Source organism: Oncorhynchus clarkii, chromosome 25, assembly GCF_045791955.1.
Source record: "Oncorhynchus clarkii lewisi isolate Uvic-CL-2024 chromosome 25, UVic_Ocla_1.0, whole genome shotgun sequence".
Taxonomy (NCBI): Eukaryota; Metazoa; Chordata; class Actinopteri; order Salmoniformes; family Salmonidae; genus Oncorhynchus; species Oncorhynchus clarkii.
In genome coordinates, this window is record NC_092171.1 from 11,635,120 (window position 1) to 11,661,897 (window position 26,778).

Consider the following 26,778-nt stretch of genomic DNA (forward strand, 5'->3'; position numbering starts at 1 on the left):
GGCTCTTTGAAGAGTTGGGATGTTCATTTACTCATAAACAAACACACAGACACCAGAGACCCCCTGCCTGCCCCCTGCTCCTCATACATTACCCCCTGGAGACACTTTACGCCAGATGTACCCATATACACACACACACACACACACACACACACACCCATGCACGCATGCAAGCACATACGTACACACACACACACACACACACACACACAACCCTCCTGAACCAAAACTTGCGGGACACAGAATTACACACAAGCCCTGAGCACCAAAACACAGAATCTATCCAAAAACGTCCCATCCACAAATACACTTAACGAGATGATCCCAGGTGATCCAAAAACGGAACGTTATGGATCAACTAGTTGGCAGTTTATGAAAGGAATTCAGCACCAGTCACCCAAATATCTATCTCTGAAATGTATCATTTTGGGTGAGTGAGCGTAAATAAAGGGGGAACCAAAAGTCCCCAGAGGGGATGTGTTTCTCCACAGCACCAGTGGTGTGTTCAGCTCGAGTTGACACGATGATGTGGGACCCATCTGTTGCTTTGCAGCCGTCATTTGAGGCGCAGCTTGGCGCCCCAGAAATTATACAGCCAATACCCTTTGCTCTCACTTTAAAGCCTTCATCTCTGGAACATGAAACAGAGCGACGCAGATAAGGCTTCAAACGCTACCTACCTTTAAAGGTGAAGCAGCAAAGGTGAGATGCATGGTAGGATCGTTTCTCAGGAGGGAGGACAGCTTGCTCAGCCGTTGTTGTTTACATCTGCACTAGCATGAAAACAGTTTGTTTTTGTTGTTTACTCTAGATTGTTTGTTTTTTTTACATAAAAAAAGAGATGGATTATGCTAAGCTATGTACATAAACAACTAGCATGGCAGGTTGTGGTCTTGGAAGTTTTTTTTTTCTCTCATCGAGTTCACTGAGTAAATTGTAGACAAGGAAAAAGAAAGAAAGAAAGAAAGAAAGTCAGCGATAGACAGAGAAAGAGAAGGAGAGAAAGCTTAAGAGTAATACAGAGGGAGAAAGGAGAGAAAGAGACAAAGAGAGAGAGAGAGCAGAGAGAGAGAAAGCGAGAGGTAGAGTGATACATAGGGATGAGAGGTGAGTTCTTAGCTGAGGGTGTGACTGGATAGAGAAAAGTCATAGGGTGGTGCTGTGTAGAGTCGATAGTCATTCATCCATCCTACTGTACACTCTGTGAGTGGCTCACCTCTGGACAACACCCAACATACTGTCTCTCTCTCTCTCTCTCTCTCTCTCTCTCTCTCTCTCTTTCTCTCTCTCTCTCTCACACTGTCTGTCTGTTTCTCCTCCCTTCTATTCTCCTACTCCTTCACCTCGCCACTGCTTTCTTCAACGACAACACATATCTTGTCCCCTCTTTTCCTCCACTCAACTCCTCCCGTTCCACCTCTCCTCTCTCTCTTCCGTTCTCCTACAAAATTGTAAAGTGCATAATTCGTGGCTCTGATCAAATTCACATTCCTATCCTGCAGAAATGATATCTGTGGATGGAAATCATTTCATTTCACACGGGCATTAGATTTCTTGTATTGTTTTATTAGTGAGTGTTCTGTGTTACGCACAGCGGAGTCGACTTTATTTCTCCTAAATGTAACATCACAACAGATAAGTGGGTAAACCTCTCCCCCCCTCTCTCATTTCAAACGCTCGGCTCCCGCCGTCGTCGACAACTGTAATATAAGTGTCTAAATGTGTAGATGTAAAACCACGTCCGTATTCATCATCCCCAAGCATGAATATTAACTGCCTCTTAAAAAAAAAGAATAGAGCGACAGAAAGAGAAAATGACGGAATGAGAGTGGTTGCATTCATGTCTGTTTCAAAGGCTCTAGTGTTCCCTCTGCATGGCTGGCCTGTTCTACATGCTAATCAGCAGCTTCCTGCACTCTGCTCTGTTACGCCTAATTGTCTACAAATTATTCTCCGGCTAATGTATGCATGGCCTCCGATGATACACACACACACACACACAAAAGGCACACACACACACGCACGCAAAGGCACACACACACACACACAGGGCTCTGCCGCGAGCTGAATTGCAACATTTAAATATAGACTTGCAGTTCTATATTTAAACACACTTGACTCTCACTGCTCGCGTCTCGTCGTAGTTAATGGCGTAGGAACATTTTGATTTGGTTTTGTTTTGAGTAAAGCCTCTTTTGGAGGAGGATGGGTGTTATTCTGCTCGGGTTGAAGACAGAGTGAAATTAGAAGCAGCGTTTTAATTACACGACGATTGTCTTCATTGATTGAATCCCACTCGTCCCCTCTGGGAATATGACAACAGAAAAACCCACAGCCGAGAGCGCTGCCTCGGGGACTTCACTCAATGCTGTGAACACACACACACACACACACACACACACACACACACACACACACACACACACACACACACACACACACACACACACACACACACAGAATGGTAACTTCACTCAATGCTGTGAACACACACACAGAATGGTAACTTTACTCGGCACTGTGAACACACACACACACACATACATGCACAGTCAAACACACAGCACTGTGAACAAATACACACACACACGTACACACACACACACACACACACACAGCTCTGTGAACACAAACAGACACACACAGAATGGTAACTTCACTCAGTCTTGTGAACATCCACATCCAGGATGTGATTCAGTACACAACTAGATGAATCAGTACTGGATCATTAGCAGTACTGAGGCCCTGTACCATTTGTCCAAATTTTAGCCTCTTTTCTCCCATACTAGGTGCATGCTTATTCCCCTCCTGTACTCCCTGTTCACCCACGCCTGCGTGGCCAAGCACAACGCCAACACCATCATTAGGTTTGCTGACGACACAACAGTGGTAGGCCTGATCACTGACAACAATGAGACAGACCATAGGGAGGAGGTCAGAGGCCTGGCAGTGTGGTACCAGGACAGCAGCCTCTCCCTCAATGTGAGCAAGACAAAGGAGCTGATCGTGGACTACAGGAAAAGGAGGGCTGAACCAGTTGCATCACTCCCTGGTATGGCAACTGCTCGGCATCTGACTGTAAGGCGCTACAGAGGGTAGTGCGTACGGCGAGTACATCACTGGGGCCAAGCTTCCTGACATCCAGAACCTATATACTAGGCAGTGTCAGAGGAAGGCCCAAAAAAAGATCCCCCCCCTTGCTTTTACACTGCTGCTACTCGCTATTTATTATCTATGCATAGTCACTTTTCCCCTACCTACACTACAGGTCATAAGTCTAAGAACATCTACTCAATCAAGGAGTTTTCTTTATTTGTACTATTTTCTACACTGTATAATAAAAGGGGAGACATCATAACTATGAAATAACACATATGGAATCATGTAGTAACGAAAAAGTGTCAAACAAATCTAAATATATTTTAGATTTTAGATGATTTAAATAGCCACCCTTTGCCTTGATGACAGTTTTGCACACTCTTGGTATTCTCTCAGCCAGCTTCACCTGGAATGCTTTTCCAACAGTCTTGAAGTAATTCCCACATATGCTGAGCACTTGTTGACTGCTTTTCCCTCACTCTGCGGTCCAACTCATCCAAACCATCTCAATTGGATTGAGGTTTGGTGATTGTGGAGGCCAGGTCATCTGATGCAGCACTCCATCACTCTCCTTCTTGGTCAAATAGCCCTTACACCGCCTGGAGATGTGTTGCATCATTGTCCTGTTGAAAAACGAATTATAATACCACTAATTGCAAATCAGATGGAATGGCGTATCGCTGCAGAATGCTGTGGTAGCCATGCTGGTTAAAGTGTGCCTTGATTTCTAAATGAATTACCGACAGTGTCACGAGCAAAGCACCCCCACACTTCCTCCTCCATGCTTCACGGTGGAAACCACACATGCAGAGATCATCCGTTCACCTACTCTGCGTCTCACAAAGACACGGCGGTTGGAACCAAAAATCTCGAATTTGGATTTCCACTGGTTTAATGTCCATTGCTTGGGTTTTTTGGCCCATGCAAGTCTCTTCTTGTTATTGGTGTCCTTTAGTAGTGGTTTCTTTGCATAAATTCAACCATGAAGACTTTCACACAGTCTCCTATGACCAGTTGATGTTGAGATGTGTCTGTTTCTTGAACTCTGTGAAGCACTTATTTGGGCTGCAATTTTTGAGGCTGGTAACTCTAATGAACTTATTCTTCCTGTGGCAGTCCTCATGAGAGGCAGTTTCATCATAGCGCTTGATGGTTTTTGCACTTGAAGAAACTTTAAACGTTCTTGAAATTTTCCGTATTGACTGCCCTTCATGTCATAAAGTAATGACGGATGGTCAATTGTCTTTGCTTATTTGAGCTGTACTCACCATAATATGGACTTGGTCTTTTATCAAATAGGGCTATGATCTGTATACCCCCCCCACCTTGTCACAACACAACTGATTGTCTCAAGCGCATTAACAAGGAAAGAAATTCCACAAATTAACTTTTAAGAAGGCACAACTGTTAATTGAAATTAATTCCCGGTGACTACCTCATGAAGCTGGTTGAGAGAGAATACCAAGAGTGTGCAAAGCTGTCATCAAGGCAAAGTGTGACTATTTGAATGATCTCAAATCTAAAATATATTTAGATTTTGTTTAACACTTTTCTTGGTTACTACATGGTTACATATGTGTTATTTCATAGTTGTAATGTCTTCACTATTATTCTATAATGTAGAAAATTGTAAAAATAAAGAAAAACCCTTGAATGAGTAGGTGTCCTAAAATATTTGACCGGTAGTGTACATGTACAAATTAACTTGACTAACCTGCAATTTTAAAAAAAAACTTTAGTTTAATCAGTAAATATTTTCTTAGCTCTATTTCTTGAACTGCATTGTTTGGTTAAAGGGCTTGTAAGTAAGCATTTCACAGTAAGGTTCCTGTTCTATTCGGCACATGTGACAAACACATTTGATCTGATTTGAATACTGTACCTTTGAAGGTGTTGTTTCGTTTCTTTTAGCCCTATTTGCAACCTGCATAAAATCTTAAACTTAGCATCCAAATGGACCAGGCTGATCACAGTGATCTCTCCACTCACATCGATACAGGCCCATCCTTTCCTCCTTTTCTCCTTTGCCTGCTGTCCTGCCTCCTTCTTTCCATCCACAACATAATCATATTAATTTATACCCCCTATCAATTATGCATTCAGATTCTGCTGATAGCTTGTCACTTTCCATCCATCGCTCTTTGTGTGGAGCTGGTAGATAAATAACTATAGGAAGTAGATAAATACCTGAGTGTGTATCAGTCAGCCCGCCCAGCGTTGCATCAGGGAGGGACTGACGTCTCAACGAGTTGCTGGAGATTTAAGGGTTATTATAGGAGAGAGGGGGTCGGCGGTGTGTGTGTGTGTGTGTGTGTGTGTGTGTGTGTGTGTGTGTGTGTGTGTGTGTGTGTGTGTGTGTGTGTGTGTGTGTGATGGGAGGAGTGAGGTGTCATATTCCAGACGTGTTCACGGAAAGAAGGTAGACAATCACGCTGGAGATGCAATTGTCTCCCTTGATGAGCCCTGTTGTTTTTCATCTCCTCATTTGTCAGCATGTGTGTGTGTTTGCGTGCGCGTGTGCATGCATGTGTTTGTGTGTGTGTAGAGTGAATGGTAATTCCGGCAGGACAGGGGAGTAAGTTACATTAGTGGTAGACAGTTCTGGCTAACAGGGGCTTTAGCTGTGTCAGTGAATGCTGCTGCTCTGGGGGACACAGGCCAGGCGAGTCCCAGGCTTGTCCTGATCCCAGGCCTCATCTGTTTAAGTGTGTGCCATCTGGAGACAAAGTTAATGACTCTACGCTAGGCCTCCCATGCTAGAGAGAGAACTGTCTCATATCCCCTAACACATCGCTGGCCCTGCCAACACTGTAAGGTGACATCCTTTCCTTGTCTTCTTAATGAATGAAGAGACTACTGCCACACCCCTGACACACTGCTGGCCCTGTCACATGCACTGGGCTACATACCAATACGTTTAAACTGTTTTGCCTATGCGTCTCCTTGCCCTTCGTAATAACTGACACAATAAACTGATTGGGTGTATCTCAATACTGTTAAACAGTGTCCTCTCAATGCTTCATATACTTAACTCATACCGTGTGATGTCAACAAGAAGAGAAGAGATAAATAAAATGCTATAGTGACTCAGGGATTAGTTCTCTCTTCACTGCCCGGAAATGTTGTCTTTTCATGTACTTTATTTTCATGGCTATTTTTGTCTGCTTCCTGGTAGGTTTTTACTTTATTCTTATCTTTCTTGTCAAATAATTCCCTAAATAAATTATTTGTCACTTAGGCTAATCATTTTATTCCCAGTTTATCTATAGCCTTATCCTTACAATTTAGTGTAAAGCATCAATGAATAGACCGAATAACGGTATGAATATACTCTATACATACAAAAGTATGTGGACACCCCTTCGAATTAGTGGATTCAGCTATTTCAGCCACACCCGTTGCTGACAGGTGTATACAATCAAGCACATAGCCATGCAATCTCAATAGACAAACAATGACAGAATAATGGCCTTATATTAGGATGCCATCTTTCCAACAAGTCAGTTCGTCAAATTTCTGCCTTGCTAGAGGTGCCCCAGTCAACTTTAAGTGCTGTTATTGTAAAGTGGAAATGTCTAGGAGCAACAACAGCTCCGCCGCGAAGTGGTAAGCCTTACAAGCTCACAGAACAGGACCACCGAGTGCTGACGCGCGTAGTGTGTAAAAATTGTCTGTCTTCGGTTGCAACACTCACTACAAAGTTCCAAACTGCCTCTGAAGCAACGTCAGCGCAATAACTGTTCGTCGGGAGCTTCATGAAATGGGTTTCCAAAGCCAAGCTGTCGCACATAAGATCACCACGCGCAATGCTAAGCATCGGCTGGAGTGTTGTAAAGCTCACCCCCATTGGACCCTGGAGCCAACTGTAAAGTTTGGTGGAGGAGGAATAATGGTCTGGGGCTGTTTTTCATGATTCTAGTCAGGCCCCTTAGTTCCAGTGAAGGGAAATCTTAACGCTACAGTGTACAATGACATTCTAGATGATTCTGTGCTTTTAACTTGGTGGCAACAGTTTGGGGAAGGACTTTTGCTATTTCAGCATGACAATGTCCCCCGTAAACAAAGCGAGGTCCATACAGAAATGGTTTGTCGAGATCGGTGTGGAAGAACTTGACTGGCCTGCACAGAGCCCTGACCTCAATCCCATCGAATACGTTTAGGATTAATTTGAACGCAAACTGCGAGCCAGGCCTAATCGCCCAACATCATTACCTGACCTTACTAATACTCTTGTGGCTGAATGGAAGCAAGTCCCTGCAGCAATGTTCCAACATCTAGTGGAAAGCCTTCCCAGAAAAGTGCCGCTGTTATAGCGGCAAAGGGGGGACCAAGTCCATATTAATGCCCATGATTTTGGAATGAGATGTTCGAGGAGCAGGTGTCCACATACTTTTGATCATGTAGTGCATATGCCTTATGAAATCAATGCTTTTAATGCTTGCAGCGACAGAGTGATATCAACTCTACCGGTAAACTCTCTCTGTCGCGCTCTCTCTCCCTTTTTCTCTATTTTTTCTCTCTCTCCCGGGCCTAACGTGAGGTAACAGAGATCAGGTTTCTATACAGGCCCATAGAACGGAGCGCATCAATTAATTTCCGAATGCGGGCAATCTGACCCGATCCCAAGTTGTGGGATTCAGCACTATATTATGTTACAGAAGATTGAGAGGGACAGAGATATTCAACACCTTTCGCTGTAGTCCGTGGCATTGCAAAATCAGAACGGGTCAAGACGCATTTCCGACGCTGCATTCTGCGATTCTTTGGATTAGGAAATGTAGGTTTTGCTGTGTGAGCCTTAGCACTCTCACAGGCACGCGCGCGCGTACACACATCATTAGTAACTGTGAGTGTAGCAGAATGTGTCATTATACATTGAATCATTTCGTTTTTTCTTTTGTTTTGTTATAAGCTATTAACGTTTCTCAAACCGACGTCTTATGACGGAGACGGGTGTCATTCAACATAAAAAGCATTTCAACAGTGGCATTTATCGTAAAAAAAAGTGTGTTCATAAAGCAAGCTAAACAATCACCCGACAGAGAGCAGCCTAATGTTATTTGCAGTCAGATATTTGACTGTATCATAGGCTCTGTAGGCTATCTGTTCTTCCACTGTGTGTGGGAGAGGAGAATAAAAGTGTCTCGAGGCACCAATGACACCGAGAGGTCACCGGGCGGTTGATGAAGTGGTTGGCGCGTGTTGACGTTGTGGAAGCCCCCTGCACGAGACGAGCACTTTTAGATAAAGTGGTGATTGGGGCTCCAGGGAGCGCTTTGCTCATTCCTGCAATAACCCCTTGCATAAAGGGTACAAAGATTGAAGAAAAATAAAAGAAAGAAATAGAATAGCAGAAGGTTGAAAGTTACTGAACATATGTAGCCTACCTCCTTTCCTGTGAACAGCAAGGATCTGCTCAGGATGGTGCAACGTTACAGAACGTTGAAGATAGACAGGGCCGACCCTAGGCATATGTGGGCAGTTTAGGGCCGCCGGCCGCTAGGGGGCCACGACCCCTAAATAATAATAATTTATAAATAAACAAATATTTATAAAATATTCATATGAATATATATATATATATATATATATATATATATATATAGCCAGGTGGGATATATATGTATATATATTCACACACACACACACATGTATTCTATTATTCTCACATGTATTCTATTATTCTCAACAGTAAATTGACACCCAGATTGAGTTCCTAATCTATATATATATATATATATATATATATATATATATTAGGAACTCAATCTGGGTCTCAATTTACTGTTGAGAATAATAGAATACATAAGGTGCAGTTTCTAAATTTGGTTGTGTATCAGCAGTTACTGATATTCACTCAATTAGCCCATGTTAGCAAACATTTTTGAGATGAGTGAATTAGTCTAACCAGCTATCTAAACGTGTTGTAATCATTGCCGAATTACAGAACAGATACAAAGGACACATGCCCAGAGGCCCTGACCTCCAGGGGGGGCCCATTGATTTTGTTAGTTACTCTCACTCAGATATCATATTGCTGTAACATGGCATAGGCTAAGTCAAGGCAAAATGTGTAGAATTTCTGGAAATTAGCTTTAAAACGGCAAACATTTCTCTCCACCCATGACAAAATGTGTAGAATAGCAGGAAATGTACTTTAAAATGTACCAATTTGTCTATCCGCTGTCAAGAGGGGGACCATTAAAATGCTTTGCCCGCTAGGTGGCAAAATCTCACTTAGTGCCCCCAAATCCCTAGGGCCGGCCCTGACGATAAACATATATTGTGTAGAACAGATTGTTTGTCATGTAGAATAGGGAATCTTGTCATGTTTATTTATTTTATTTCTATCTGCAACGTTCACCTGGCTGAAAACGCACCAGATGACTGAGGCAAGTCCGGGGAAACTACAGAAGAGCCCTTCAGCACCATGGACAGTTCCACTCTCATCACAGCCACTAGAATCAGAAAAAAATGAAACAGTTCGGAAAGTAATATTTAAAAACCCCAAAATGCAGAATATTTCAACATGAGAATCCATTTATAAGAGGCTAATTAATTTCAGATACATGATTAATTTAGTTTTTTCTTTTTTAAATTGATAAAAACCAGAGTGGCAATTCACTATTGCCTGCTGAAGAAAAAAAAGACGAATGGGAACTTTTTTACTAAGCTATAGGTCTACTCGAAAATAATGTGCACCCTTTTTAAAATCAGTATAAGTAGGCTAGTAAAATAACTCATGTTGCACTTATGACTTCATGTGTGAGATATTAACGGAAATGTGTTTTATTAGGCTAAAGATGCTCGAAAGGCAAACTAAAACATGTGACTCCGAAATGCAATTATTCTAACCGCCAGCCGTCTGTCTCCTGGTAACAACTGAAGACAATAACAAGTGAGAAATGTATTTAAAGTGAAAGATTTTACACAATATACTAGATCATCATAACTTTCATCCGTGTCACCTGCGTGAGGTGACATGTGTCACCACCGCCATAAAAACCCGCCATAATTGCCGCGCCTGCTGTCAAGGACATGGCTCGCTCTGGATGTTCTATTATCCCGCGCTAATAATCGTCAATATCCTAGAGCAAGCTGTGCGTGTGTGCGCGCCTTGCGTGCATGCTCTATCAAAATACAATTAGTCACGTGCTGAAATTAGTGTTAAATATATTATAATTGCATTGAAAAGTTCAAATAAGTCAAGAATGGAAATGAGCTACCCTCAGCAAGCATGTTTATGAAGGAACATTAACAACGAATATCTCAAATGTCCCCGTTACTAGTCCAAAAGAAAAGCCTTCTATATGTGCTCAGCGGGACATGATGCAAAGAATTACAATATTTCAATCAGGATCTTTCAATGCAGGAACTTTTTTTCTCTCTCCTTTTTAACTCGATGAATCATCTGCATGTCACAAACAGCCGCTTTTCCCGCGCTCTGCGCCAGGTGGAATAATCCTTTGGCGGCCTTTTGTTATTAGTTTATGGGCCATGAGATTAGGTATGAATATGAAACACAGAAACACACCCGCCAACATTAATCACCCGCCAAACCTGTGGGAGACACTCACATCCCCACATTCTCCAACCCTGAGACTATACATGTATTACTAATGTGTGTGCGTGTGTGTATGAGGGGGGAGAGAGAGAGAGAGAGAGAGAGAGGGAGGGAGAGGTGTTCTGCTGTGGTGGGAGTAGCCATACTTTTTCCGACTCTTTTGTTATTTTATTTTTTTCTTTGTGAACAATAACGGAACTTAGATATTATAATTTCATAACACATATTTTGTAGGTTCATAACATTACAAATATTTTGTTAGAAGTGTACTGTTGTATTTTGCATAATGGTTGATGAAAACCACAATAAATGGAGGGACTATAATTGATTCACATATGTCGAGGTTATGAAATAATTAGACATATTTTTTTATACTAACTTAGCTGGTCAATGATTATTTCAATGTCAATTTATAGGCTATAATTTGCGTGTTGGTAGGCTATTAGGCTACTCTGATTTAGTAGCTTATTTCAAAAGTAGGCTCGCCTAACTGTCGTTCAGGATACCCCCTCTTTCATTAACAGTGACTTTCAGATCAAGGTGAACCAGAGACATGTCCCGTTAAAAATACTTGCATAGTTAGTGAAAGATCAACATAATATCAGATCTACAGATTCAGATAACTAGCCTACAGGCTACTAAACAGATTTATTGTACTCTATTTCAATAGGCCTACGCGTATTTTTCACCGAGGCCTCGTCGGGACAATCTACCCTCTACCATGTATCTGCCCGCTATCTACACGTGCCAATTCCGTCACTCGTGTTGACAGTTACCCGCAGGGCTCCGGTCCCACCCGCGTGCCCAGAGCAGCGGAAACCCGTCACCGAATAATTCCCGCGACAAACACCTGTCAAAGGAAACAGATCCACTCTGATAACATGCGCCTGTCAATGGCGGCTCCCGAGGTAAGGTTCAATTTTTTGCTGACATCTGTTTGTCTCAGTAGACACACACACACACACACACACACACACACACACACACACACACACACACACACACACACACACACACACACACTAGTAGTAGCATATTATTTAGTTACTTTCAAATAGATAGGATAGGAAAGGTGATTTGAAACACACGTTTATTCTATTTTTAGAGACATGATACAATTAAACTTTTAACTAGGGATTTTGAGTTGGAGTCCTTTGCAATTTTTGGCTGATTTACAAAAAAAAAACGTTTGTTGTGATGTGTGTATTTGCACTGAGGGAGACGTGTTTGGTTACATTGTGGTAACCAAACACGCTTCATGACATCTTAATTACCAAACGAGTTGACGGGCGCACTGTGTGAACGATAGACTACTATGTGGGCGATGCTATATCACTGTTTCAATGTGTGAGGTGCGTGTGTTTTAGCCGGAGCTGGTCAGTCTCTGTCGCTGGAGAGTGTGACATTATTAAAGGACCTTAAAGTCATGCCTCCTTGTCGTCCTAATTCCTCTTTGTGTTCATGTCACATGTTCGCTCCCGTGCTCCACTGTGTGCAACGCCTTCTCTCCAATCCCGTTTTGTACACTGGCCGGGGTTTATGCGTTGGTTGCTGGATTGTTAATGACTGGTATCTACTTCGGTGACAGAGACCACCTCACATTTTACATTAACATTAACATATATCTACCAACTAAGTGAGTGTTGCTTAGTTTCGTTCCTGCAAATAAAAGTCAGGCTATATCACCATGTCAAAGACGAAGGAAACTCTTCTACTCCCAATAAACCACTTTTCAATTTTCGAATTAGTTCATAAACATTTTCAACTAGCTGTGTATCCGTGGAGTAAAGAGGGGTCTGCCCAGAGCGAGAGAGAGAGTGCGAAAGAGATGAGAGGGGCTCACGAATCCGTCCTATAGCCGCGCAAAAATCATGCCTTCCTATCTATTTTGTCCCCGTTTGCCACCAAAAAAAGTTATCTATTTATAGTCTCCCCTCTCCCATCTCTCTTTCTCTCCCTCTGTCTGTCTGCATTAGAAAGCACCTGCAGGCATCCCTAATCCTGAAGCCCGCGACCCTTACAGATTGAAGCCCCACAACGCAAAGCGCTGCTCGAGACCCGAAGCAATCACCGCCCAGGCTGGCTCGCGCTCAGAGCGACCAAAGAAGAAGAAAAAGCCACCACCAACCCCAGAACCTCAACCCCTCTCCGACCGCCGCAGCCCAGTCCACTAATATACTACTCAGAGGTGACACCAGGCGAGCATGTGAGTAACCAGGATCATTATACGTTTATGGTTGGCAGAGTCAGATTATGCTTAGTGAGGGAGTGAGTTAGTTAAAACCATATGTTGGTCAGAGTTGGCGTCACTTTTACATCAACACTGGGCTAATTAGCCCCAAAAGGCATCACAGGCTTGCCAAAGGCGCACATACCCATACGCGCGCACACAGTCACGCACGCGCACGGACACACACAAACACGCACACGCACGCACGCAGCACGCACACACACACACACATACACACACACGCCGTGGAAATAGCCTATATCAGATTTACAACAATATCGCTTAGGCATATAGGCTACACAAACTAGGCTATCTATTTTTAGAGGTTGGGGGTATTCTAAAAAGTAAAGAAAAAGTAAAGAAAATATTAAAGCTGTTAAACATAGAATTATGTTTTACTGAAGGCTCTATATTAAACTCAACGGAGCGGGCTAGTTAGAATGTTGACTGGCCTTAATCGTTCGGCCCATGCAGTCAGGACCGTGCCTGCCGCGTGCAGTTTTGGGAGATTTATAGATTTGCTTTCGCGCGCCATTGAATTATCTCGCAGGTTGCATTAATCCGGGTGATTACATTTGATTTAATTTTCATAATAATTAAAGTGAACCATCACTAAAATGAAAAGCTGCGGTGGGGGTGGAGTGGGGGGGGGGGGGGGGGGGGGGCGTCAGATGAAAGGGGCTGCTGTGGTATTTGTGCACGCGATGGCTCCAGCTCAGCGCTCCCGGTGCGAATCCTGATTAAGTGATTAGATTGATAGGTGGAAGGGCCGGTAGACAGAAATGATTAAATTAGCATATCACAAATGCCTTGTGCGGCGCCGAAAATCACGGTTACCTGCAGTGGTGCAAGCCGTTCTGTTGCCGGTCGTGTGGCTGTGAATTCCCCAGCCCCGAGATTAAACGATGTAAGACCCGGGTGTGTAATATCTGCATTAGGTGGCAGCAAAGATACAGTACTCTCTATACAGTGGCCTCTCTCCCCTTTCCTTCCTCTCTCTGCTTCTCTCTCTCTCTCTCTTACTCTCAAAAATAGACAACGCCACGCAAGAGAATGCCATTTCCAGGGAGCAGGTTTAAAATATAACCTCGTACAATCCTATATGCAAAATAATATTTAAAAAAAAACACAAAAAAACAACAACATTACAGACAAAAGTGTAGCCTATAATTTATAATAATGTATAATTACACATTTACACGAGGAGAAACATTTGAGAACAGTGTAGTCAATGATGGCAAAATAGGCCGTCATGATTGAAGCAGCACGGTCAGTGTGTCATTCGAAGAGTGAGCTTACTGTTTCGTGGTGCAGAATCCCGTTGCTCTACAGAGTTGACCGGGAGAAAAGATCTGTACAATTAACTAATCGAATCAAATGTGCAGTGCGGTTTGCATGTTAATGCGATGGCATGTCAATAGCATTTAAAGGTGTCAGCTCCCTCATACGGAGACGGATGGCTCCACACTTACGTTTCAATCCTGCACAGCTGCAAGTTAAACGAGCTTTTCTTAAATAGAAAAACTTCAATACCTATTCAGACGGAGCACTGCGACTGACGGAGCGCCATAGCTGCCTGACCTCAAAGGCAAATTGCGACACATTGATGTTGTTGTTGTTTTTAATCGATATGAGTTTTATACTGTAACGTTAGATTGGCAAACGTGTAATAAAGCGCATAGAGAGACTGTGAGTACTTGTCTGAAATCGATGTGTAGACCTAATGCCACGCAGAGGACAATGTGACTTCTAGACTCATAACAGTTTAACAGCGACAAGAGCATGTCAATAGTACCTATAGGTCTATTGTCGTCCCTCCAACAATTAGGTATACTTGCACTGATGATTATGAATACCATTTTTGATATATATATATATATATAATAGATATCAGTTCATTTTTCAAGTGAAACTCAAAAAAATACTGATTTTTCAACGTAAACATTTATGTAGGCTAAATATATAGGTTGTATTTGCCAGATTTCAGAGGGATCCATACTCAGTTTGTCAGAGTGTGTTTTCAAGCGGAGCTGTCCATGGTGCTGAAGGCATCTCCTAAACTGCAGTCCAAGCTCGTCATCCGGGCCACGCTCAGGAGGGCGCAACATTAGAACGTTGCAGAAGGAAATACCATGAATAGAGCTGACAAGATGGTATACTGGTACTCTACTTGTCAGAGAGGCTTGTCTGTTCTACACAATATATGCACCTGAATGTTCGACCATCGCTGTGCATGAATGCTGCCCCGGAGTATCAGCTTTTAATATGCGTTTACACTTAAGAAACACTGTTTACAGTCTATCTACCAACACAATTGTTTTATTTGATTAAGTCTTATCCTATAGGCCTATCCCTATCCTAAAAAAAAATGCGGTCCCTATGGTGATTGTGTGAATAGTGTAGTATGTGTACAGAACAGTGTCTTGGTCCAGTTTGATAGCCTATGTGTTTGAGCAATGGGTCCCGCTCACCCCTTTTAATGTACTTCTACTTCTAGTATCTATAACCGTTGCTGTTGTTTTCAGTCTCATCATCATCCTCAATATCAGCCAAGCAGTTTTAATTTAATTTTGAACACTTAAAGGAAACATGTCATCCTTTAGGAATGAATAGCACATAGTGTTTCTCCCACTTTGAGAGGAGTGCAGGAGGGCACTGATTGCCCTAGCTCGGTTTCTCTCGGCCCTGTTTTTGGGATGATTTACCGAATAAATAAAGCTAAGATCCAATTAGTCTTAAGTCTAATAAATTAGTAATAAATTCAATCAACAGGATATTAAAGGATTAAGATTCATGGTTTAGGTCAGGGAAATAGATTTCCTGCAACTCCATTATTAGTGCAGAGGCATAAATAAATCGCCATGGCGATCCCAGGGGCGATATCATTACAGCGTAAACAAAGCACACCCTGTAGCCATGACACTGAATAGTGACAAGGTGGTAGGGGGCAGAACATAGTCTGCGTACAGGGAGAGGAGGGGAGTGTGTGTGTGTGTGTTTGTGTGCAGTAACCCAGGGGTGTAGTGTGTGTTTAGGGATGGCTTGGGTGTCACCTAATGGCCAGGGCACTTGAGGAATGGACAAAGTTAAGGGTTAACACTAGGCTCCTGTCTCATCTCTCCAAGCCAAGCCGCTGTCGATCTAAAACAATACTGGAGCTGCTATATCTGTCTGTACCTCCTGTACTGGCGTCAGTCAGCCCCTGCCCCCCCCCCCCCCCCCCCTCTCGTCCCTGGTGCTTTCGTTCATTCTCTGGAGCTCTAACCTGTGTGACCTCTCAGAGTAGGTGACTTTCCTCCAAGTCCCAGTCCTGTAGAAGTCTCAGAGTAGGTGACTTTCCTCCCAGTCCCAGTCCTGTGTGACCTCACAGAGTAGGTGACTTTCCTCCCAGTCCCATAGAAGTCAGAGCTAGAGAGATAGAGCTCCATGCCACAGATATGAGCAGATTTTCCCCCTCGTCAGCACTAAAGTGTGTGTGGATCCTGTTGCATTCGAGTCATCCAGTCCTCCGACTGTGTCTGTGTGAGATTGATTGTTGGGGGTAAATTAGGAGCGGGGCTGTTTTTGGGAGGTGGGTTACCGCGTCCTCTTCCTGTTCTAAGAAAGAACTGACACCCTACCTCACCCTGCTGTATCATTAGACTGAACTGTTTACAGAACACAGATCTAACTTTATTGGCACTCTGAGAAGTTGGAGGAATTAGTGTTGGCTTTCAATAGTTAATGTTAGTTCTGTTGTGATGTCTTTCACATCCTATCCACGTCCCCTTTGGGTCGCTATACCTGTTCAGAATAACATGATGTAATGGTTAGAGTATATCGGAAAGGTTTAGATTCTAATGATCTCCCTCTGGCATTTCTCCTTGCTGAGTTTCAGTACATTCAACTTTCATTCTCCAATGCAAAATTGTACACAATATTATAAATACATGAAAAAAATGTTTTACTGCACTGTACAGTATGTGTACGTTCTAATTGGACTTGTTTGTGCAAAAACCTGTAGCAAAGAACTTATATTAACAATTGAATGTAATTATTTATTTGATGGTCAGAATGCCCTTTTCTCCTGTCAGCAATCTAACCTAATCTGGCGAAAAAATGTAGCCTCTATAGACCAATCATTTTCATCAGCGAATATGAAACAATTTTGGGAAAAAAAGCATACTAAAATGTTTTATTGGAATTCTAACGATGGCATGATTAATTCTTTCTAGCCTTTCATGAAACAGTGGAGACCAAGATGGAACAGAATTAAGGGCAGATACAAACACTATAGCTAGTGAGAAAATACTATAGCCATAACCATTAACAATGTAAATGATTTCAATGAATTATCACAACACCTTGTGTTGGATAATGTTTATTTCCAGAATGCTGTGCATTTGCAACTTTGTCCCTACATTGTCTGTCGACGAAGGCGCGCACACACACACACACACACACACACACACACACACACACACACACACACACACACACACACACACACACACACACACACACACACACACACACACACACACACACACACACACACACACACACACACGATTCTAATTGATCACATCTGCGATAAGCTACTGCTGATGCCTGCATTTACATAGGGAATCAATGGCAGTATCAATGCATTGCTATAGGCAAACTGTAACTTCCCTTTGCCTCCGGTCATATGGATTGATTAGCTGCTTGTCCCCTTCTTTAGATCCACGTGTCTGTTTTACTACACAGAGACAAGGGATATGTAATGCACATAATGGGCCTGGTAGGCTTAGGATCAAATGTGCACTGATATCCTACAGGGCTGGCAGGTGCAGCTGGCTTTGGTTTTGACTGGCTTCTGTCCCTCACCTTGTGTCCACCTGGTCAAGGTGCTACAGCCATAATACTGACCCACAAGGTAATAACCCATTACTAAGCTTTCTCCTCAGGTTGCACTATTTCCGCCAATAAGAATCTTACTCAGAGTCTTACTTCTGAAATGTAGGCTATGCTATTCATTTTGAACAGGTCACTCTCAAACAGGATGTGCGAGACGAAATGCAAAAGGTGATTTCTGTACTTGGCACAAGCAAGCCTCAAGTGCACGGGTAGCCTAGTCGATAGGTAGACCGGTTATTTTGAAATATATATTATTGATAATTCACCAGTATGACAAGTTGCATATTTACGCTATTCTGTGCTTTTTTCAGGAGGACTTGTTCTCTGCCTCTCAATGTTTCCCCTGACTTCAATTGAGGTGCGCTGCTGCGTATTATTCAGTGGGAGACTTGTCCTTGAAATGTTTTCTAACGCTGATAAGGACACGGACTGTGGCGGGCTAAAATCGATTCATACCTTTTGTATCTGCTGAGAAACTGTTGTTTTGATTCGGGTCGACCGGTTTTATATTATCATTTCCACCGCCATATGGAGCTCTGTCTGTCAGGCAAGAGAGGTAGAGGGAGGGAGTAGAGGGGGGGTTGATCGGGCAACCCCATTGGATGAATAAAAATCAGGCTTGAGACATTCTGTTGTGACATGAGACACTGCATACAAAAACCAAAAGCATCACCTCTTGTCTTCTGTGAAATATTACATGCTCCCCCATCATTTAGTTTGTACACTTAAAAAAAGATGCTATCTAGAACCTAAAAGTGTTCTTCGGCTGTCCCCTTAAATAACCCTTTTTGGTTCCAGGTGTTCCTTTTGAGTTCCACGTAGAACGCTTTGCACAGAGGGTTCTACATGGAGCCCAAAAGAGTTCTACCTGGAACCAAAAAGGGTTCTACCTGGACCCAAAAAGGGTTCTCCTAGGATACAGTAGTTTGGAATAAGCTTGGACAGTATACCGTATATACCGTATATACCGTAGTATTTGGATACAGCCACTGGATGTTTTTTAGTACTGTCTATACCTTTGAAACTATTTATTTTAAGTTTTTCAATACATTTTAATATTTTTTTGTTGAAGTAAATGCCTTTTATTCTTTCATTTTACCAGAGAAAAATAGGCTGGCTACACCTAAAAAAAGTACCGGATGAAGGTAGCTACCCATCAGTCAGAGCGCTGTCTGTCTGCTGATAGAATGCCTATTTGTGAATTCACATCCAAGTGGAGAAGTGCAAATGAAGCACAAAATGAGTCTGATGCCGAGCAGAAATTATAAGAAGCATGTTAGATCTGCGTTTACAAAAAGCAGCAAGATATTTCTTATGCGTTTTATAATTTCATTCCTGTGTGAAAAACACATCATTCTGTGTTAATGCGACCCCTAAGTTTTACTTGAAAGTGGCTGAATTAATAAGGTGACGGGGAATCATATACTGCAGTGTTCTCTTTCTGCCGTGTTTGAGAAGTCAAAGCCTGTTGGATGCGTTATCTGTACAGCTGCCACTGCTTGATTTCCTTGCGTTTTTTCTCCTCTCTGTTTTCGGCTCGTCTGCTCCTCCCCCCTCTTCTCCAAGCAGAGCAGGCAGGCCCGTTGCCCTAGCGACTCCAGACTCCACACAGACACAGATGCTCCTTCAGAGCCAGTACTGTTCTTCCTTCAGACAAGCATCGTCAAAACTAATTTGCACAATGTCTCTCTTTCACATTCACTTGTAAATGTCCAAACTCACCAAAACGGACATTCAGTATCTCCTACCTATATATGTATAACTTTATGAGCTGGATTGCCTGTCTTTGTAATAGTTTTTTTTTCTGTTTGCACTCATTAGCATATTTAGCTAGCAGCCTCCATGGAAATTTGCTATAACTTGTGCTATTTGCTAATAGCTTGCTATTACTTGTGCTAATTTTGTTAGCATTCTGGTAATAGACGCTCAATGGGCTTTTTAACGTTTTTTGGCGACCTCTTGTGTCAAAAGCCGGTAATACCGTAAATCTCAGGATGAGAGAAGGACGATATGAAAATCTGGAAACCGCCCAACCCTAGTTTAGAACCAGGATAGAATTGTGAATGATATTGATACTCGCCATAAAGTATACAAAAAATAATCAGTATTTCTAGTGTTGACAATGAATAGGTAAAGCTAAATGTTCCTCTGATACAGTGTCTGTTTTTCTGAAGCTACGCAGTAGTACTCATAGTAGACTAGCCTATGTCAATACAGTATCCTTACCTCTTCTCCCAGTGTGTATTAGCCAACAGGGAAACACGGTTGTTGCACATGCACTGCTGATGTGTACAAGAAACAGAAAAAGCAGCAATGGGCAACATAGGCAGGAAACACAAGCTCTCTCTTTAAACAGACATTTGTTTGTTTCTTTGTTTGTTTATCGAAGCCCTTTTCTCAATTCAGCTAGGGGGCATTTTTCACGTGAGACAGCTGGGCTTTGGGGACCGAGTAGCGCTGAGTAGCCTGAGACTTCCTCTCCAGTCCTGTCCTGTCCCAGTCGTCTCTCTCTCCCTCTCTCTTCCCTGAAATGTGATGCTGGTGCTTTTCAGTAAAGCAGGCTGTTTTCTGCAGGCTTGCAATAGGAGCCTGCCGTAGCTGGTTCTGTGTAGAGTGTGTGTGTGTCGGTGTGTGTGCACCAGTACACAGGCAGGGGAACGAGTCGGTCAGTTCACCCAGCACTCCTTTTTCTCTCTCTTTCCCCTCCCTCTCTCCCTCCTTCCGTCGCTCCCTTGCTCTCACAAGCCACACTCGCCAAGAGAGAGGTCCCGCTTGGCGGTACACAGAGATACACTCTGATCCAGTGGCAACAGACGGAGAGAAGAGAGGCAGAAACGAGAGAACGAGAGACGGAGAGAGAGCGTCACATTCACATTTGTTGTGGTTGCAGTGACAGAGAGGAGGACGAGAGAGAGAAAGAGAGAGAGGGGGAGACGACAGACGAGCGTGTCCTTGAAAACTGCACCACAACTCTTTCGAGAAAGCCAGGAAGACTTTGTGAGTAACGTGCACCTAGTCAGGGCAACATGTGTGTGTGCGTGTGAGTGCGTGTGCATGTGAGTGTGTGCAGGGGAAACCTGCTGCTCATACTCTGACCTGCCAAGCTGGGAGTGAAGGGGCTTGCTGTTGGTTGTGCTGCTATTGTTTCACTGCCTAAATGCTTCTGACAGGGGATTATGGAGAATACAAAACGCCGTATGGTTCAGGAGAAACTGCCAAGCTTGAAGTGTGTGTGTGTGTGTGTGTGTGTGTGTGTGTGTGTGTGTGTGTGTAATAGACGAATGTGTACAATTGAATTCCTATGTGTGCAGGTTAGCCCATCTCTTTGGGCAGTTTGGTTAGTTTGCCATCTAGATTGTGATTGTGAGGTTATCTGGACAGACTAGCAGGTGACCTGTAGGGCCTTCCAGATGTGGGATCTGAATTTGATCACTCTTTTTTTTGTTGCGAATTATTCTGCACAGCAGGAAATGCAAACTTGTGGTGTATTGGAGGTTTAAAAAGGATTCTAAAGTATGTATTTTCCACTTTGAAATATCAGACTTGATTTTCCCTTGTATCCACATAATAATTCACATTTCCTGTTGCTGCAGTAGGAAACTGGCTCAAATTAAGATCCTACATCTGTATGTCAAATGATACTCTATCTGCTCCTTTATTAAAGCCAAATGTATCCCTGATCCTGTTCCAATATGCCAAAACGTCAACCTATGCAGTATATCTGATGTTAATGTACAGATATATGAAAGCACAATTTAGATGTGAATGCCATATTCCTTATGTGGCCATCATGGTCCTCCTCAGTATCTGCCACTATGTGTGATGTATATTTAGAATATTAGCAGATTCTCTGGAGCGATATGATGTGGGACTTTTTCAACAGCCAATTAAGGTCACTCACTCAATAATTAAAAAAGTCAGTGGTCATTGGCCACATCTTTGCCCAGTCGCACTGAGCCATGTCAGGCCAGATACAAAGTGAGAGGGGTGGGTGACTGTAGCTAACTGGTATCCCACGGCAACACTGCTTGTATTAAGACGAGAGGTGAAGGATATGGAGAAATTACTCCTCTTGCTTGAATCAACATATTTTTTTTGTATAAATTCCCATTGCTACTACAGAATTGTAAAGGATTCAGGAAAGCTGAAACGCTAGACTGACAGCGATAGTACTAAGAATCCAAGTCCTCATTATGAATGGATGAACGCGGTGCCTGGAGGCAGCAACAGGACGACGTCCAGGTCTATGGTTGGCCAGACTCTCTCTGTAACTAGCATGATACTCACAATGGGAGTCTTATCACTGTGGATAACTCTGTTTTCGATGTATCCTCTGAGGTTATTTCCGGACTGAATCAAAGCTGCTCCTAAATGCTGATCTAAGGTCAGTTTTGCCCCTCCAATGGTTCAGTTTATGTTTTGAAGCTGATCCTAGATCAGTGCCTAAGGGTAGGTTCCAGCCTGAGGCCTTTCTCTATGACGTGTGTCCCTATTAATACCCATGCAGAGGGAGAGGCTGCTGGCCTACACACACACACACACACACACACACACACACACACACACACACACACACACACACACACACACACACACACACACACACACACACACACACACACACACACACACACACACACACACACACACACACACACACACACACACACACACACACACACACTAATCAGAGATCCACATCCCTTAGGCAGCTGCAGTCCCCTCCATGTGATGTAGGCAGTGACGTCACGGCAAGCAGGAAGTGGGTTTTAGAAGGCATCGTTGTTGTGATCTGAGGCAAGCCGAAGGGGCCTAAAGCCTGAAAGGAGAGTGAAAGCTGTACTTTCTTCCGTTCTTTTCTCTCTCTCTCTCTCCCTCTCTCTCTCTCTCTCTCTCTCCCTTTCCATCTCTCGCTCTTTCCGCTGAGCATTAGAGAAAGTCACTATTTAGGATCTTTCCGGATTGTTTCAAGTCGTGTGTTTGTCCAGTCTATCTCTCTGTTCTCTCTAATCCCGTATTTACTTCTAATCCAGGCTTTGCCTCGGCCAGTGAAAGCCAAGTGAAATCCTGTAGACTTAGACCCAGGCTGATCCAATCATTAGTATTCCACTGCCATAATGTATCCATCAATTTAAGGTTCCCCCCTCCCCTCCCCGTCTCAATGTATTCCTGTGCATGGTGGAGTGTGTGTGTGTATATAGTGCAGCAGGATTTGACTGCGTGGTCGGGAGAAGACCCCGTGCATTAATGTAGCGGGGACAGATGTGTTTCCCATGAAGTCAGCCATCCTCTTAATGACACGAGCAGAGCCGGTCAGCTCTGCATGAATTGAATTAATTGGCTTGAATAGGAGTATTTAGAATCTTAATCCCATGGATTACTGGTGCTCTGGATTAAGCCATTCAAGGGAATATTCATCCCCCCCTGTCTTCCGCTCTCCTCAGAGGCGACCACCTTTAGTTCTTAGTTCCAAGTACGCTTTTCACGAGCCATCAAGTGTAGGATTATGACCTCGGGATGTGGTTGGATAGCTACCGTAAATAATAAGCAAAACATTATTTTACAGTATGTTTATATGTAGCGTACCTCTGTCTGTCTTAGTGTTTGCCATGTCATTCATACGATTGTCTGTTGACTCTGTAGGTTAAGTGGTTGTTATGCCATGTACGCCCTAGTTACTATGTGCTGGAAGTACCTCAGTAATCAGGCAAGTCATTGCCTACAGTAGCAGATAAGGAATATAGGCCTATTATATATAAGGTGCATAGTAACGCATCTCTTGTTTTCTCTGTGCTGCGCCTCATTTACATTTGAGTAATTTAGCAGACACTCTTATCCAGAGCGACTTACATTAGTGAGTGTGTACATTCCCTTACTTTTTTTTTACACACTGGCCCCCCGTGGGAATCAAACCCACAACCCTGGTGTTGCAAGCACCACCCTCTACAAACTGAGCCCCACGGGACCAACTCATTTCCTCCTCCTCTCCTCCCTGTGAACATTCCACAGTGAGAGAGTGTTGCACCTAGCCAAGATTGTTAGCCGATCGATAGCTATAGATCGTCCCATTGGAAGCCATTAGTTATGGGTTTTATAAAGCTAGTAATTATTGTGTGTAATCTTGCAGAAAATTAAATTTGAAGTTGTGTACAGTGTTTTGGTTAGAAGTTTTTTTCCCATTTTTTTTCATTCACCAGCTGCCAGTCTTGGGATCCTCCTCTTATGCGTTCAGAAGGAGAGAGGTTTTATGCTGCTCTCTGAGATGATGGAGAAAGCTCTGTTGGCGGTGGGTCCTGAGTCTGAGTACCGATACAGGCTGCTGGTCATTGTTGATAACATCATGTGCCTTTGAGTTCTGCCAAAAGCCCTTCAAGAAACACTTCCTACAATATGGGCCTGGGCCGGGCTTAACACATCGTACACATTAGGCTTGGCAAAACCCTTTATTGGTGACGGTACTGAGTGGCTTTAATAACTTAAGAGTGATGGTTCGTGTATAAAGAGTGATGTGTTTTTCTCCCATTCCTTTTGTTGCAGAATGGCCTCATGGCTTGTTTTTGTTCCAGGTTTAATTTTCAGAATTGGACCACTAGCATGAACTCTTGTACCTTAACACCCCACCCCACCCCTCCCTTACTGTCAACCTCATGCCCCGGGCCGCTGCGGTATTCTCTCTCTCCTAGTGCCCCTTCTCTCTTTCTCTCTCCCCCCTTACCCTGCTTTTCTCTCTCTCGCTCTCTCTCTCTCTCTCGCTCTCTCTCTCTCGCTCTCTCTCTCTTTCTCTCTCACTCTTTCTCTCTCTCTCTCTCTCTCTCTCTCGCTCTCTCTCTCTCCTCTCCCCCAAAAGCCCCCTTTCTCTATTGCCAAACAAAAGGGTATATAGAATATAGCATATTTTGGCTTTAGCTCACATTGGTGGAAGGGGGATGTTTTTTTACCTCCCCCCACCCACCCTCCACCAACACTTAACCCAGCAGCCCCTGATATGCAGAGCAGCTTTTGTTTAGCTGTGTAAATGAAAATTGCTAATCAATTTTCCCCCTTATTTCATGCCGTGTAGTTCCCAGCCCTCCCCCGCCAGCTGTCAGAGCAGCCCCACGCTGAAAGCTTCATTAGCCAGGACACGTTTAGCCCTCAGCGCTTCCCCGGCGCTACAGGAGAGCGCGCTATTTATTCAGGTAACACAGGTAAGAGGTGGAGGGACAGCCAAACTGACAGGGAGGGAAATGAATATAGCTCCTAGGAAGCTTCTGGCTAGTCCTCTCTCTTTCACTAGTCTCTTGTTATGTCGTTCTTCCTCTCTATCTCTGCCCTCTCTGTCTAGCCTTATTTCTCTCTATCCCCAGTTTCTCACTCTCATCTCGCTTTCCATATCATATCATATCATACCATACATCTCTCTCTCTCTCTCTCTCTCTCTCTCTCTGAGGAAGGAGTGAGAGAAAGCCCTGAGAGTTAGGCAGTGTCATAAGGAGAGATGAATTGGCTCTGTTGGAGAGAAGAACCCTCTGTTCCAACACCGGCAACGACCATGCTGTCTTCATACTCTCGCTCTCGCTCTTGTTCTTTCTCTCTCTCTCTCTCTCTCTCTCTCTCTCTCTCTCTCTCTCTCTCTCTCTCTGCCCCTTTTTTGATATTTTTGTATGCGTATATTCTGTCCCTGCCACCACCTGTCCTATGAGAGAGAGAGAGAGAGCGAGAGTGAAAGAGTGAGGGAGGGAGAGAGAGAGCGAGCGTGAGGGAGGGAGTGAGAGCCGTACAGCATATATCATCCTGTTCATTCCATCACAGTCTCACAGAGCAGGGTTGGAGTGTGTGTACAGTTTATCCTAGTTAGCAATGCCTGCCTGTTTGATAGAACTAATCTCTTGTTTGTCCGGTACTGCTCGATGAGAAACAGTTTGGGACCCTACGGTATGCAAGATAGGCTGCATCTTTGACCGTCAAGCTTTCCTGACCACGACCCAGTTGTGACCCCAACCTTTGTTGAATCTCATATTATTTAGGAAAAGAATGATCAATTTTGGTAACTCTTCAAGAATATCATAACTCTTTCCTTGCTTCCTTGTGTCCGCTCCTCGCGTCCTTCACTCACTTTCTACATTTGGGGGAAACTTTGAAGTAAGGGTCAATGGAAACACATTTGTAGGAAAGGAGAATGCTCTCCTGACTCTTCTTCACTATGACATCTGACCGTCAAGCTTTCCTGACCACGACCCAGTTGTGGCCCCAACCTATCACAGTCAGGGTCATGATGACAACTGCTGCGGTGGAATACTTGGTCAATTCATGTCCCTCCCTCCCTCCTTTTTGGTGACCCCATGGAATCCATTGGTCCCTGTCCCATGATCAGTCCCCTTTCACCTTCTTCCCTCGCTCCCTCAATCCTTTCCTCTGGTGACCCCAATGAGTCCTTTGTCCCATTGGTTGTGTTGGTCCCTATAAATACCCCTGTGGCCATCTTTTTACCCTGCTCCCTGGTGTCTGGTTGCCACTTGAGGCCGATTTATACTATCCCCTCCAGCGATAAGACATGCCTGTCATAATTCAATCAGCCTGCCAGCTGACCTAAGCTCGGTCACATTTTCCCCTAACCCACCTTTCGGGTGTGAGGGGGCGGACAAGGGTGTGTGTGTTTGGGGTGTGTGTGTGTGTGGGGGGGGGGGACCAGGGTGGGTGGGTGTGTGTCATATTTTCCCTTGACTCTTTCTTGGCCGTGAAATGGGGTCAAAGGTGTAACTGTGAGTGTGTGTGTGTGTGTGTGTGTGTGTGTGTGTGTGTGTGTGTGTGTGTGTGTGTGTGTGTGTGTGTGTGTGTGTGTGTGTGTGTGTGTGTGTGTGTGTGTGTGTGTGTGTGTGTGTGTGTGTGTGATATACAGAGTGGTGATCGCTCCTGGCTTTTGTCCCTGTGTATCACGTCCCAGCCCTAGTATTTTCATTGAAACCCGAGCGCGGCCACCTATCACGTGTATTTACATGTAAATGTCAGTGTGAGGTATGGAGAGACT

At 43.7% G+C, this 26,778-nt stretch overlaps 1 protein-coding gene across 2 annotated transcripts in view; it reads left to right on the top strand.

The window, feature by feature from the left end:
- The first annotated feature begins 20,440 nt into the window (after window positions 1-20,440).
- The window catches only part of LOC139383558 (estrogen-related receptor gamma a), a 187,447-nt gene continuing 181,109 nt past the window's right edge, over window positions 20,441-26,778 (top strand). The window contains exon 1 of one of the 2 annotated variants that reach the window (XM_071128148.1): window positions 20,441-20,768. The gene's annotated coding sequence lies outside the window, so the exon portion shown is untranslated. The remainder of the gene's footprint in view (window positions 20,769-26,778) is intronic. The other variant, XM_071128145.1, reaches the window with a different exon arrangement.